The sequence below is a fragment of the Sorex araneus genome, chromosome 1 (genome assembly GCF_027595985.1).
Source record: "Sorex araneus isolate mSorAra2 chromosome 1, mSorAra2.pri, whole genome shotgun sequence".
In the NCBI taxonomy this organism is placed as follows: Eukaryota; Metazoa; Chordata; class Mammalia; order Eulipotyphla; family Soricidae; genus Sorex; species Sorex araneus.
Window position 1 is genome coordinate 216,227,284 of NC_073302.1, and position 13,826 is coordinate 216,241,109.

Below are 13,826 nucleotides of genomic sequence, written 5' to 3' on the forward strand. Positions count from 1 at the left end.
TATTTTTATTTATTTTTAGGCAGGAGTACTGCGATTTATTTAGCCATTGATTAAGCTGATTGAATTGGGCATGAACTCCACATTACTCTTTAAAATTCAGAATGTTAATTTAATTTTATTATTATTTATTATTATTGTTTATTAATCATTGTGAGATATAGTTACAAAGCTTTTCTGTTTAAATTTCAGTCATATAACGATCAATCACCCAACCCTCCACCAGTGCACATCCTTCACCACCAAGGTCCCACCCCCATCCCGGACCTCCCCCTGCCTCTATAGCAGACCATCTCTGCCATACTCTCTTTTGTATTTCTTGTTATGAATAGCATAAGATATGCTCCTGGAACTCTAAAATTTTAGATAATTAGGGTCTGGAGAAATCTCTGTAGCCATCTACTTTGTTTGGAGGTTCTTTTGTGTGTGTATCTGGATCATGGCCGTTAACAAGTCTAAGCATTTATATAAAGCTAATTGACCATAAGACAATTTTGCTGTAATTGGTGAAATTATTGACAGTTTGGCCTGACAACTTGGTTTCAAGTTTGGTTTCAATGTAGTGCTTCCATTTTTATATTTTATAATACTAATCCTCATGAGGAGTAGACATTGGTGGGTCTTAATAGTGGATGATTATGTGCATTTACTTCATACTTATTGCATTGTTCATCGATTTGCTTGAGTGGGCACCAATAAAGTCTCCATTGTGAGACTTGTTGTTACTGTTTTTGGCATATGGAATACGCCATGAGGAGCTTGCCAGCCTCTGCTGTGCAGGCAGGATACTCTTAGTAGCTTGCCGGGCTCTCTGAGAAGGACGAGGAATTGAACGAGGATCAGCCGAGTGAAAGGCAAAAAACACCCTACCCACTGTGCTATCACTCCATTCCAAAAATTATTGAATATATGAAATAAGAGAGTAAAACAAAAAACTGTATGAAGTGTTAGAAAATGATAGAAGTAACAGTTTGCTAATCTTTTGGTGAGCTGTTGATCTCCTCTCCACCTATCAAAATAAAAAGTCTACCAAACTTACAAATATAAGAGGTAACTAAAAAATTCACAGATCCTTGAAAGCACTAGCAATTATTTAACTAGGTTGACATGATAACTTGAGCTCTAATGAACACTTAGAGAATTTATTTCTAATTTATAATATTATAAATTGGTTGAAAAATAAAGTTTGTCTTATCCACATACACAAAAACTACATACACATGCACCTCTAAAATGATTATGATTTAATGACAACTGTGCTTGCAGATTTTGAGAGGATTATTTATGTAACTGAGTTCTGTTTTCCTTTTTGATAGTTTTCTGTCCTATTACTCTTTGTATATTGTCACCAGTCCCAAATTCTTTGGGAAAATGTGAATTCAACTCTGTACATTTGACTTCTGTCTTTCTCAATAGGGCAAAGACTTGAGGAAAATCATTGCATCTATCAGTAGATAAAATCACCAGTAACATTTCCTAAGGAAGAAACTTGCAACCCAGTTGTTAACCTAAACTGTCATCCAGTTATTTTATATTTTACAGCAAAATTGCTTTATGGTCAATTAGTAATTGGTGAAATGCTAGTGACAAAGGAGTCATAGCAAGGGTCTGGGAATTCTCATGGTACACGTTGTAAAAATGAGGTGCATTTTGAGAAGTATGTGGTCCGATTCTTCATACTGACAATTTCAGCTTGTGTTTTGTGCTCTCTGCATTGTTCTTCTAAAATGGTCTCTTCAGCCCACATTATCCTATTCATCACCAAAGCCAACGTTTCCAAAGGAAATAAGAAAAGAGGTTAGTAGCTCAAGACTTGCAGACCATAGAATTAAAATCCCCCAAGGATAATTTCAACAGAAACCAGGTGATTTTTCAGTCCAGTGAGTTCTGTTCAAGCTGTGCAATTATTTTTACTTAGACCTTGAAGTTATTGTGTAACAAAATAATACTATAAACTGACATTTCCATATTTGACTGATCTTGAGTATTTTCACACATTAGAGTTTAAATTATATTTTAGAAAGTTTAATGTCAGATTAAATTTATTTTATTAAAACTAACATGCAAACTTCTTTCCAGCGTACAAGCTGACGTAAAAAGGAAGCAAATAAATCAAGTGTAATATACTGCTGTCCTCAAAAATAATTTCCATCATTACCAGTACCATTAAATTTGAAAGGACTACTTAGAAATTTGCAGAAGCTGGGGTAGAGAGAGAGTGTGGTAAGTCCAGCACTTACCTTTCACTCAGTCCACCTGGATTTGGTCCCTGCATCTCATATTGTCCTCTGAGCACCCTCAGGAATAATTCCTGAGTGTAGAGTCAGGTGTAAGACATGAGCACTGCCAGGCATGGCCCAGAAAACAAAGGAACAAACAAAAATGTCACAGAGGCTTCAAGGTTTCAATCTATTTTTTTTAAAATAGAACTGTTTGCTAGAAAAAATGAAGTTATGAAATTCACTTAAAAATGGATGGACATGGAGAGTATCATGCTGAGCGAAACAAGTCAGAAGGAGAGGGACAATCATTTGTGGGATATAAAAATCATAGTGTTAGACTAATGCCCAAGAGCAGGAGAGGCAAGGGCCAGGAGGACTCTGCAGTTGGAAGCCTGTCTCAGGTGCTCGGAAAAAGCATTTGGGATAGAGAAGGGAGCACTATGTCAAAGATAGCTGGAAGTAATTACTCTGGGTAAGAACTGTGTGCTGAAAACAGGTGAAAGAACATACGTGACGACCCCTCAGTATCTTTATTACAAAGCATAATACCCAAAGTGGGAGGGAGAGAGGGAGAGAGAGAGAGAGAGAGAGAGAGAGAGAGAGAGAGAGAGAGAGAGAGAGAAGGAGAGGGAGAGAGAGAGAGAGAGAGGGAGGGAGAGAGAGAATGGAAAAGGGAAGTTCCAGCCATAGACATAAGATGGGCAGGGGGTGGCAGGAGGGAAACTGAGGACCTTGAGGACCTTGGTGGTGGGATGTCTGCAAATGTGCACTGGTAGAGGCATGGGTTTTGAAACATCGTATGTCTGACACCCAACTATGAACAGCTTTGTAACTGTGTATTTCAAAGTGATTAAATTAAAAAAGAAGTGCTACATTTGGCATGAGATGGCCCAAAGCCTCCGCTAGAAAACCAAAAACTCCTACAAAAAAAAGCTTATTTTTTGTTTCTACAGTCTGGAAAAATAAATAAGTATGAAGCAGATGAGGCAGACTGCTGAGAAAAAAAGTGAGAAGAAATTTATTAATAACATGTGTCTCTCCTGTACTCATGGGGAGAGTCAGTAAAACGAAAAGAAAAAAACACCATGTGGTATGAGACTCCATCTTTAAATAACTTTGATGCCATCTTTAAATTACTTAGCTAATGGGAACTTTTAAAGGAAGAAGTAAAGGAAGCTCCATTTGGGAGGTTAGTTCACTACATTGCGACTGATTAGATCTTTCATAGACGACACCCTGAAGGAAGATTATTAGAAGTAATGACTTTCATCTTGTCTTCATGCCTTCAATGGAATTAATCTTTTACCAAATATATATTTTCAGGTGGCATATATTTTGTCTCCTAATCAGTTTTCTTTTCATATAAGGAATAGTTAACATATGTCTATATGTGAACCTATTGCACAGATCTTTAAGTATAGTTCAAATGCTTACTATTGCACATAATATATGAATTTATGCCAGCATTTTATGTTGAAGAGAATGCATTATTTTAAAATGAAATAAATAATTCATTTAAAATGAATAAATTATGTTGCATTTTATGAATTGAACAGGCTCCTTAATCAAAGCAAACAATTTAATCACAAGAGATTTTGGCATTTTCAAATTGCTATTAGAACAATAATTTTAAATGAGGTCTAATTAATTCTGAGCAGTTTAGCTGATGGATGAAAATATAGTTTGATAGTGATTGCCTACATTATTTTCAGAAAAGTTGTATCAATTTACTCCCCAACTGATTGTGTATGAGAAACTTTTACTCAACAATGTGGAACAGATTCATTGTTTTCATATTTATTTATCAACAATAAAGTGAAAAAAATGGCACCTCACTGCTCCATTTTGACTATTTAGTTAAGAAAACCTGACACTTAAAAGATAAAATGGAAGAGGATGTTAGACAATATACCCATATCTTTTCATGTCCTGAAAGCCTAATATATGTCCTTTGCCCATGCACATGGGACATCCTCTTAGAGAGATCAAATGCTGAGACATAAAGCATACCTCCATAAAATGAAGAAGAGAGTAATTGTATCAACTATCTTTTCGGACCATGAGGCACTGAAAAAAGAAGTTAATCACACACTAAAACAGAGAATCAAATCAAACAACTGGAAATTGAACAACTTGCTACTAACAACCAGTGGGTTAGAGAGGAAATAAAAGAGGAAATCAAAATAATCCTGGAAGCAAACAAGAATGAGGACATGGGCTATCAGAACTTGTGGGACACAGCAAAAATGGTGTTAAGAGGAAAGTTTATAGGTCGGTAAGCATTCACCAGAAAGGAAAAAAGGGCCTACATAAATAACTTGGCTTCACAGATTAAAGTCTTCAAAAATGACCACAATGGAGCCTAAACCAGGCAGGAGGAAGGAAATAATATAAATTAGAGAAGAAATTAATAAACTGAAATTTCAAAAAACAATCCAAATGATCAAGTAAACAAGAACTGATTCTTTGGGAAAAAATCGATATAACACTAGGAAAACTCATAAAGAAAGAGAGAGAAACCTAATAAGTCGAATTAGAAGAGAAAGAGGGGATATCACAATAGAAACCACAGAAATGCAAAGGATCATCAGAGATTACTTTGAGGATCTTTATGCCATGAACAAGAGTATTTCAGAGAAGTAGGTAAATCCCTGGATCCCTATAACCTCCCAACACTGAAGCAAGAATTTGAATATGAAAGACAGAGAGAAAGAGAGAGAGAAAGAGGGAAGAAGAAGAAGAAGAAGAAGAAGAAGAAGAAGAAGAAGAAGAAGAAGAAGAAGAAGAAGAAGAAGAAGAAGAAGAAGAAGAAGAAGAAGAAGAGGAAGAAGAGGAAGAAGAAGAAGAAGAAGAAGAAGAAGAAGAAGAAGAAGAAGAAGAAGAAGAGGAAGAAGAGGAAGAAGAAGAGGAAGAAGAGGAAGAGGAAGAGGAGGAAGAGGAAGAAGAGGAAGATGAAGAAGAGGAAGAAGAAGAAGAGGAAGAAGACGAAGAAGACGAAGAAGAGGAAGAGGAGGAAGAGGAAGAAGAGGAAGATGAAGAAGAGGAAGAAGAAGAGGAAGATGAGAAGGAAGAGGAGGAGGAAATGCACCTGCCCCAGAGGCAGGTGGGTAGGAAATGGGGAGCGGGGGGGACATTGGTGGTGGTATGTGTACATTGGTCAAAAGATGGGTGTTAGAAAATGAACAAATAAATAAATAAAAGAAATTCTAGCACATTTTATTCTTTGGGCAAAAGAGTTGGACCACACCTGGTGGTATCAGGATTTATTCCTGGGTCTGTGCTCAAAGATCATTCCTTAATGGTACTTTGTAAATCTTATGAGATGCAGGGGGTAGAATCAAGGTAGAGCACATAAAAGCCAGGCATGGAACCTGCTGTAAGATTTTCTCTAAAATCTATGCTAGCACTATTTACATGCTTATTCACAATAATGCATTATGTTACCTCCTCTGAGTTTCTTCTTATTTCATTTGCAAAAGTTAAAATGTTGTGACTGTCTTAAAAATTTTACATATTATGTGGCCAGAGAGGATTCAGAGGTTAAGGTGTTTGTTTTGAATTACCCCAGTTTGATCCTTAAGTCCATCCCCTAAGCACCTCAAGGTGTTGTCCAAACCTCACTGCACCCCCCAACCCAAATGTATACTCTAAGAAGCAGGATTTAACTCAAGTGGTAGATCACATTCTGAGTATGTTCATAATTGTGAGTTTCATCAGTCGTACCATATTGCTCTTCAAACACTGATGGGCTTGACCCCATAACAATAAAAATGAGTAATTTTTATAACATTAAAAATAGCACTGTAGCACTGTCAGCCCATTCTTCATTGATTTGCTCTAGTGGGCACCAGTAACATCTCCATTGTGAGACTTGTTACTGTTTTTGGCATATCGAATACGCCATGGGTAGCTTGCCAGGTTCTGTTGTGCGGACGGGATACTCTCAGTAGCTTGCTGGGCTCTCCAGGAGGGGTGGAGGAATTAATCCCAGGTCGGTTGTGTGCAAGGCAAATGCCCTACCCACTGCGCTATTGCTCCAGTAATATTAATTTATAAAACATTTTTAATATAATGATATTATATATCACTATTATCAAATTATCCACAGGGCTTTAGATAGAGTGCAGCAGTCAGGGTCCTTGCCTTGCATGTAGCCAGCACAAGTTAGATCCCTGGCAAACTATTTGGTCCCCTGAGCACCTCTAGGACTGATCTTTGAGTGTAGAGCCAAGAGAAAGCTTGATGACCACCAGGTGTGGCCCAAATAAACAAAGAAAAAAATGTATTTTTAAAAATGCTTTTACTACTTGTCTTTTTAAAAGTTTTAATGGCATTTTCTACAACACATAAAATAATACTTAGGTAACTCTCACTGCTCATATGTATATGTATATATGTCTGCATGTGTGTTTTGTTTGTTTACCCTATAAACTTGTATTTTATATCATATCACATGCCATTCTGGTGTAAAGTTGCAAGGTAGAGATAAAGGTAAATTATACTCTTAGGTATTGCATATATACTGAGAAACCACTATATCATAAAATATATTATTGAATATCTTACATTTTTCAGATTTCATTGTTAACAAGAAAAGACAGCAGCAGAAAGATATGGTTGACAATATAATCACTCCCATGAGTGTATGCAATAAACAAGTCTCCATGTCACCAATTGGAAAGACATGGCTTTTGAAAAAATAAGCCTCTATTATAAAATTAGTTCCTCAAGGAGCTAGGAACTAAGTGCTGATAACAGTTGCAAAAACCCTTAAAACAACAACATACCAAAAATAAAACCAAAATAAAACTATGAATTTCAGTGCGATACCTAGAAGTGACTGGTTTCTGTCAACCTTGTATGAATAACATTGCAAGAGAATGCTGAGCTCCAGGTAAGAACCTAAATCTTACATTACATATTTGTGAGACTCTGGGGAGAAAACCTGGAGTGTAGAAAACTAAAGCATATGGTAGTACTTTAAAAGGGCCAGCCCTGCAAGGGTCAATGAGCAGGTTCATTCCCAGCAATTTTAACAAGGAAACAATATGATCTGACCTATGCTTTTGAAACTAGTTGCGATTGCTACAGAAAAAGTAGATTTTAGGATGGCAAAAGGACAGTGGGAATATCATTGCTGTTGAAATGTCAGGGTAAGAATGACTTGGACTGGGTGTTTGCAGAGACTACGTTGAATAATGAACAGAAATTCAATGACTTTGCCAAGTGTCTGATGCACTAAATGCACAGGTTAAGGGAAGTTAAGAAAATCGAGATTTTTTATTTGAGCAACATTTACCATTTTTCATTCCCCCACCCACCACCTATCCTCAAGATTGGCCATGAAACCTAGCAAATTCTGGCTGGTATGATAGCTAGATGGTAAGGGAATACTTGCTAGAACTTAAGTTTGCATCATAGAGCCCCCAAATAATGCCAGGTATGGCCCTAAAAACCTCCCACAACTGCACCCTGGTGACCCCCACCGCCTCACGCCCCCACTACTTCATATCTCCTGGCCTCCTGACAACTCACCCAGGTTGGCTAAGTGTCCCTGGGAGTGACCAGGAGTCATGAACACTGGTTGAGACTTTCACTCTCACAAACAAAAACATAAACACAACTTGAATTCTGTCTCAATAATTGTTTTAGTTATATCCTAAAGTTAATATATTATACTTCCTTATTACTCATTCATAATGTTTTAATAGTCATGAGTCTTTTTTTTCACTTAACACACAATTAAAGTACTGTCCATTTAATTTTACTATCCAGTTGTCATAATTAAATTAAATCTTGCCGTTTATTTTTACCATAAATTCTATCAAGTACTAGGATGTACTTAAAGTTTTCTTATCATCATAATGAGTTTATTAATTGCTCCTTTATTTTGTCGACATTAACAGTGAATTTTAACAGGCTTTTAGGAATTTATAGCATTTTAAACATTATTTTATGCTAGTTCAAACCATTTTTATTATTTATTGTTTTATTATTTATTGTAAGTTTTCATTTCTTTTATATTTAGCAAATTACATTTTATATAGCAGCACCTATATCAAATTAATAAATATTTGACTGAAATATATTTTTGACAATTTATTGCTATTTTATTTATAAATGCCAGGAGACTTTAAGTATGATTTTAATAAACTGTACATATAGACAGAGTAGGTAGTTAGCTCAAAGGGACAGAGTACTAGCCTGGCATATTCAGGGCTTGATGTCCACCCTCCTTCGATTATCTAGTTACAACCCCTGATACCTTTCTGACCCATCAGAGTGCCCCGCTCCATTACACACTGAACACATTGCCGGGCCAAACGACAGAGTGATCAAATCTACACAGTGAGGCCAGGTTAGTTAGACCTGAAATAGTCCTCTCAGTACTATTACAGAATTCAAAAACTACTACAAATAACTAAACTATTTAAAACATTGATTTTGGTTACTTGTTGCTTTCTGGACTAGAGAGTATACTCCACTAAATTCATGAAAACAGTTTAGTATTCTATTTTAATTTTTTCTTTTTTTACAAATTTTACAATAGCAGATTAGAATATAAATTGATTGTGAGTCTCTCTAGATCTCTTGTGTCTCAACCTGTCTTATGAACAGAGGAACTGACAGACTTTGCTCCAGACTACTTTTTATACCATCTTTTTACTGTTTTTGCAGTGAATCTCTTGGATGCTAGAGATAATGTCTGGCTGGAGCAAAGGACAGGTTTATTTAGGGTACAATATAATAAATGCAATGTGCTTCTCTTGGATAAAGATAAGGTGAATGTGTTATAGGAAAGTCTGGGGAAACTACTTAGATTTTTAAAACAAGGGCATTTCATGGGTCTGAACAAGAATAAGATGGTCTTGGAACTCCAATACGCACAGCCTTGCAATTATCAAATTTATGGTACTAAGAACTTTGGAAACCAATCCCAGTCAGCTGGCAAAATATGCTTAGATAATATTACCTTAACTCTATTTTACTTTTTTTCTCATTAAGCTCAACACACATGTTTGCTTACATGCCCACTACCCACAAAACATGCTGATGATCACTGTGACATATGAACAAGTGTGCAGTCCCTTAGCACAGTCCAAATGAACTCTTTTAAAAAAAACACAACTTGAATTCTGCATTAACTAATACACTCTCACTGGACTGTCCATTTAGGTTTACTATCTGTCTCTTTCCATCTTATGCAGTCTCTCCTTCTAGTAAATTCACATTCTCAAAACATCGACCCCATATTTGTACTAAGCACTACCTTAAGAATGCAGGTATCTCTTCCAAGAAACCCCTAGAAACAATAGACTTGTATCATAAAGTTTCAGTGTATAAAATCAGTACCAAAAAGTCCATGACTTTCTTACACACAAATAATAAGAGAGAAAAAAGTGACATGAAAAAAGCAACCCCCTTCACAATTATGCCTCAGAAAATCAAGTACCTCGGAATCAACTTAACTAAGGAGGTAAAGGAGCTATTCAAAGAAAACTACAAAACACTACTTCAAGAAATAAAAGAAGACACTAGGAAATGGAAGCATATCTCCTGCTCATGGATTGGGAGAATTAACATTGTCAAAATGGCAATACTCCCCCATTGTACAGATTCAATTGATCCCATTAAGGATACCCATGACATCCTTCAAAGGAATGGAGCAAACACTCCTGAAATTCATATGGAACAATAAGCCCCCATGAATAGCTAAAGCAATTCTTGGGAAAAGTAAGATGGTAGGCATCACCTTCCCCAACCTCAAACTCTACTACAAAGTGGTAATAATTAAAATAGCATGGTACTGGAACAAAGGCAGTGCAGTGGAGCAATGGATCAGGGTAGAATATCCTTACACACACCCTCAAATGTATGATCATCTAATCTTTGATAAGGGAGCAAGAAATATGAAGTGGAGCAAGGACAGTCTCTTCAACAAATGGTGGTGGCAAAACTGGACAGCTATATGCAAAAAAATGGACTCAGACCTCTACCTAACACCATGCACAAAAGTCAGATCAAAATGGATTAAAGACCTCAATATCAGACCAGAATCCCTAAAGTATATTGAAGACAAGGTTGGCAAAACCCTCCACAACACTGAAGCTAAAGGTATTTTTAAAGGTGCCGCACCATTAACCAAGCAGGAAACAGATTAAAAAAAAACCGGACTACCTTAAACTAAGAAGCTTCTGCACCTCAAAAGATACAGTGACCTGAATACAAAGACTGTCCATAGAGTGGAAAAGGATATTCACCCAATACCCATATGATAAGGGGGTGATATCAAGAATTTACAAGGCATGGTTGAACTCCACAAAAAGAAAACAGAAACGCATCAGAAAATGGGGCTATGAAATGAATAGAAACTTTCTCAAAGAAGAAATCTGAATGGCCAAAAGACATATGAAAATTGTTCCTCATCACTAATCATCAGGGAGATGCAGATCAAAACAACTATGGGTTACAGCCTCACACCACAGAGACTGGCACAAATCCAAAAGAGCAAAAGCGACCAATGTTGGCTCGGATGTGGGAAGAAAGGGACTCTCCTTCACTGCTGGTGGAAATGCCTACTGGTTCAGCCCTTTTGGAAAACAGTATGGTCGCTTCTCAAAAAATTAAAAATTGAACTCCCATTTGACCCAGCAATTCCAGTTCTGGGAATACATCCTGGAGATACAAGAAAGTGTAGTCAAAATGACATCTGCACTTATATGTTCATTGCACCACTGTTTACAATAGCCAGAATCTGGAAAAAATATGAATGCCCGAGAACAGATGACTGGTTAAAGAAACTTTGGTACATCTACAGAATGAAATACTATGCAGCTGTTAGAAAATATGAAGTCATGAAATTTGCATATAGGTGGATCAACATGGAAAGTATCATGTTGATTGAAATGAGTCAGAAAGAGAGAGACAGACATAGAAATATTGCGCTCATCTGTGGAATATAAAGTAACAGAATGGGAGACTAACACCCAAGAACAGTAGAGATAAGCACCAGGAGAATTACTCCACAGCTTAGAAGATTACTCCACATGCTGGGAGTTCAGGCAGTTCAGATAGAGAAGGGGCCACCAAATAAAGGGTGCTAGGAGGGCCCTTTCGGGATGGGAGATGCAGCAGAGGTGGGGTTGGGTGGGGGGAAGACTGGGTGAAAGTGGTTGGAGGGATGCTGGGACCATTGGTGGTGGAAAATGGGCACTGGTGGAAGGTTGAGCACTTGACCAATGCATAACTGAAAAGCAAGCATGAAAGTTTGTATGTCTGGAACTGTACCTCACAGTGATTCACTAATAAAAAATTTTAAAAAATGCAGGTACCCATGATTCTGGTATATGCTGTCACTATCACTATCACTGTCATCCCATTGCTCATCGATTTTTTCGATCGGGCACCAGTAACGTCTCTCATTGAGAGACTTATTGTAACTGTTTTTGGCATATCCAATACACACGGGTAGCTTGCCAGACTCTGCTGTTTGGGCAAGATACTCTCCTAGAAGTGTGAAGGAATCAAACACCGGTTGCCTCATGAAAGGTGAATGCCCAACTGCTGTGCTATTGCTCCAGCTCCTGGTGTATGCTATCTAATATATTTCCCTGTTATCATATACATTTTCTTGTTCTTGAATTCTTTTTGATCAAAGACAAATAACCTACATTTCCAAGTGGGGGTGACTAATATAATTTACTTCACCATTTGTAGCTAAATCTCCACACTTCCCAATGTTTATGGTCTCCTGAGACTTACACTGTCAGAAGTTAAATTTCCAGCTGAGGAGTTTGCATGAAGGTAGACCAGCCCTAATGGCCACCCTTTGGGACTAGCAAATTTGTTCATTGCTTTTTTCTTCAACCAGGAACTCACCTTGTTCTCCCTTACTTTCTTCGAAGTTCAAGTATGAGTAAGTTACTCACTTTCACTCTCCCTTTGCTCAGTCCTTTCTCTAAACTTATTCTGTGGAAACAAACTTGGCCCCTTGTCAGAGATTTTATGTCCTAAAAGCAAGATAGCCTCTCTTATAGCACAATTAATTTAGTACATATATTATCTCACCCTTTTCATGTTGAAGGTTGTATTTGGGTCCCAGCTCTGATTCGCTGATCACTGTCTCTGTGAGTGTCTGTTTCTGATCATGACAGTTTGTTTATGACAGGATTCTTGGAGCTTGTAGGTAAGGTAAAATAATCCTTCACAGTTCTTGACATCCTGTATGCCCTAGTATCAGTTAAAAGTTGTATGGTATTTTCTTTCTTTTTTTAAAAAATAGATAATTTATTTTCATAAAAGTAGTTCACAATAGTTCATTACAGATAATACTCAAATGCTCATCCCACCACTGAGTACCTTTCCATCACACTAAAAGGGAAGTATGTGAAGGTTGTTGTATTTCATTATGGAGCCATTTAAGCCCATAGCTAAGAGAATACAAGCAAGTATGTTAAAATCAAACAAGTGTGTGCTACTTTTGATAAGTAAGTGAGATAGAGTGTAAGAGGTCGAGGTCAGGCCCCGCCTCCAGGAAATTCTGCCTTGCTGTTTTCCAGGAACTTAACTTTATAGTCTCTGGGTCTTGGCCATTGATGAGATTACATGGCTCTGGGGCAGTTTGTGGGTGTGACAGCCAAGCTTCTGGAAAACTGGGAAACTGCTGGGGGAGTAGGCCCAGTCCAGGTTCAAACAGGCTTGGAGATCTCATTCACAAGTTCCTGCATACCTATTTTTTTCTGCAGGCTCCCTCTTGGGTGAGGTTCATCCTATCTTGCATGAGGCTCATCCGAGTGTGTGAATAGTGACCTTGAGCATGGAGGCGGATGGTTTCTGGAAGTTTTCAGCTGCTGGGTTTCCGCTTGGGGCAGGGAGGACAATTCACCCAACCCCCTTCCAAGTTGCCCCAGTGAAGACAGCCTGGCCTGGGGTCAGGACATTCTGTCTGTGTGGTATTTTCTGAGGGGAACATAACCTTCCAAGAAAAAGGGGATCCTATTTGACAAGAGACTAAATTTTCCAAAGTGGGATCAAGTGAATTTTGAGCAGTTTGTTACCACATCTTATTGCATTAGTGCTATAAGTAAAGCCAGTATCTACTGCAAGATATTTTTGGGGGCTATTGGATACTCAGAGGTTACATCCGGCTCTGTATTCGGGGGTAAATCCTGGCAATGCTCAGAGGATAATATGGAGAGCTGGTGATTAAACCCATGTCAGACATATGCAAGTCAAGTGCATTATTCACTGCATGTGGGACCACAGGAATTTTATTTTTCCTTTTTGGTTCATACCCGATGATGCTCAGGGGATACTCCTGGCTCTGCACTCAGGTATTACTCCTGGTGGTGCTCGGAGGACCTTATGGGATGCCAGGGATAGAACCCGTGTCAGCCATATGCAAGGCAAACACCCTAGCTGCTGTGCTCTGTTGCTCTGGCCCCAGGAAATTTTTTTAAATGTATAGTTCTGTTGGTCCTCTAAGTACAAGGGCATTATAGTCACCACATAGAGGGTGGGAAGAAGTTGCTTTTATAGGAATCATTCTGCCCACATTGGTGATACCACTTCTAACGAGAACATATAGAATGGTTTGTCACTCACACC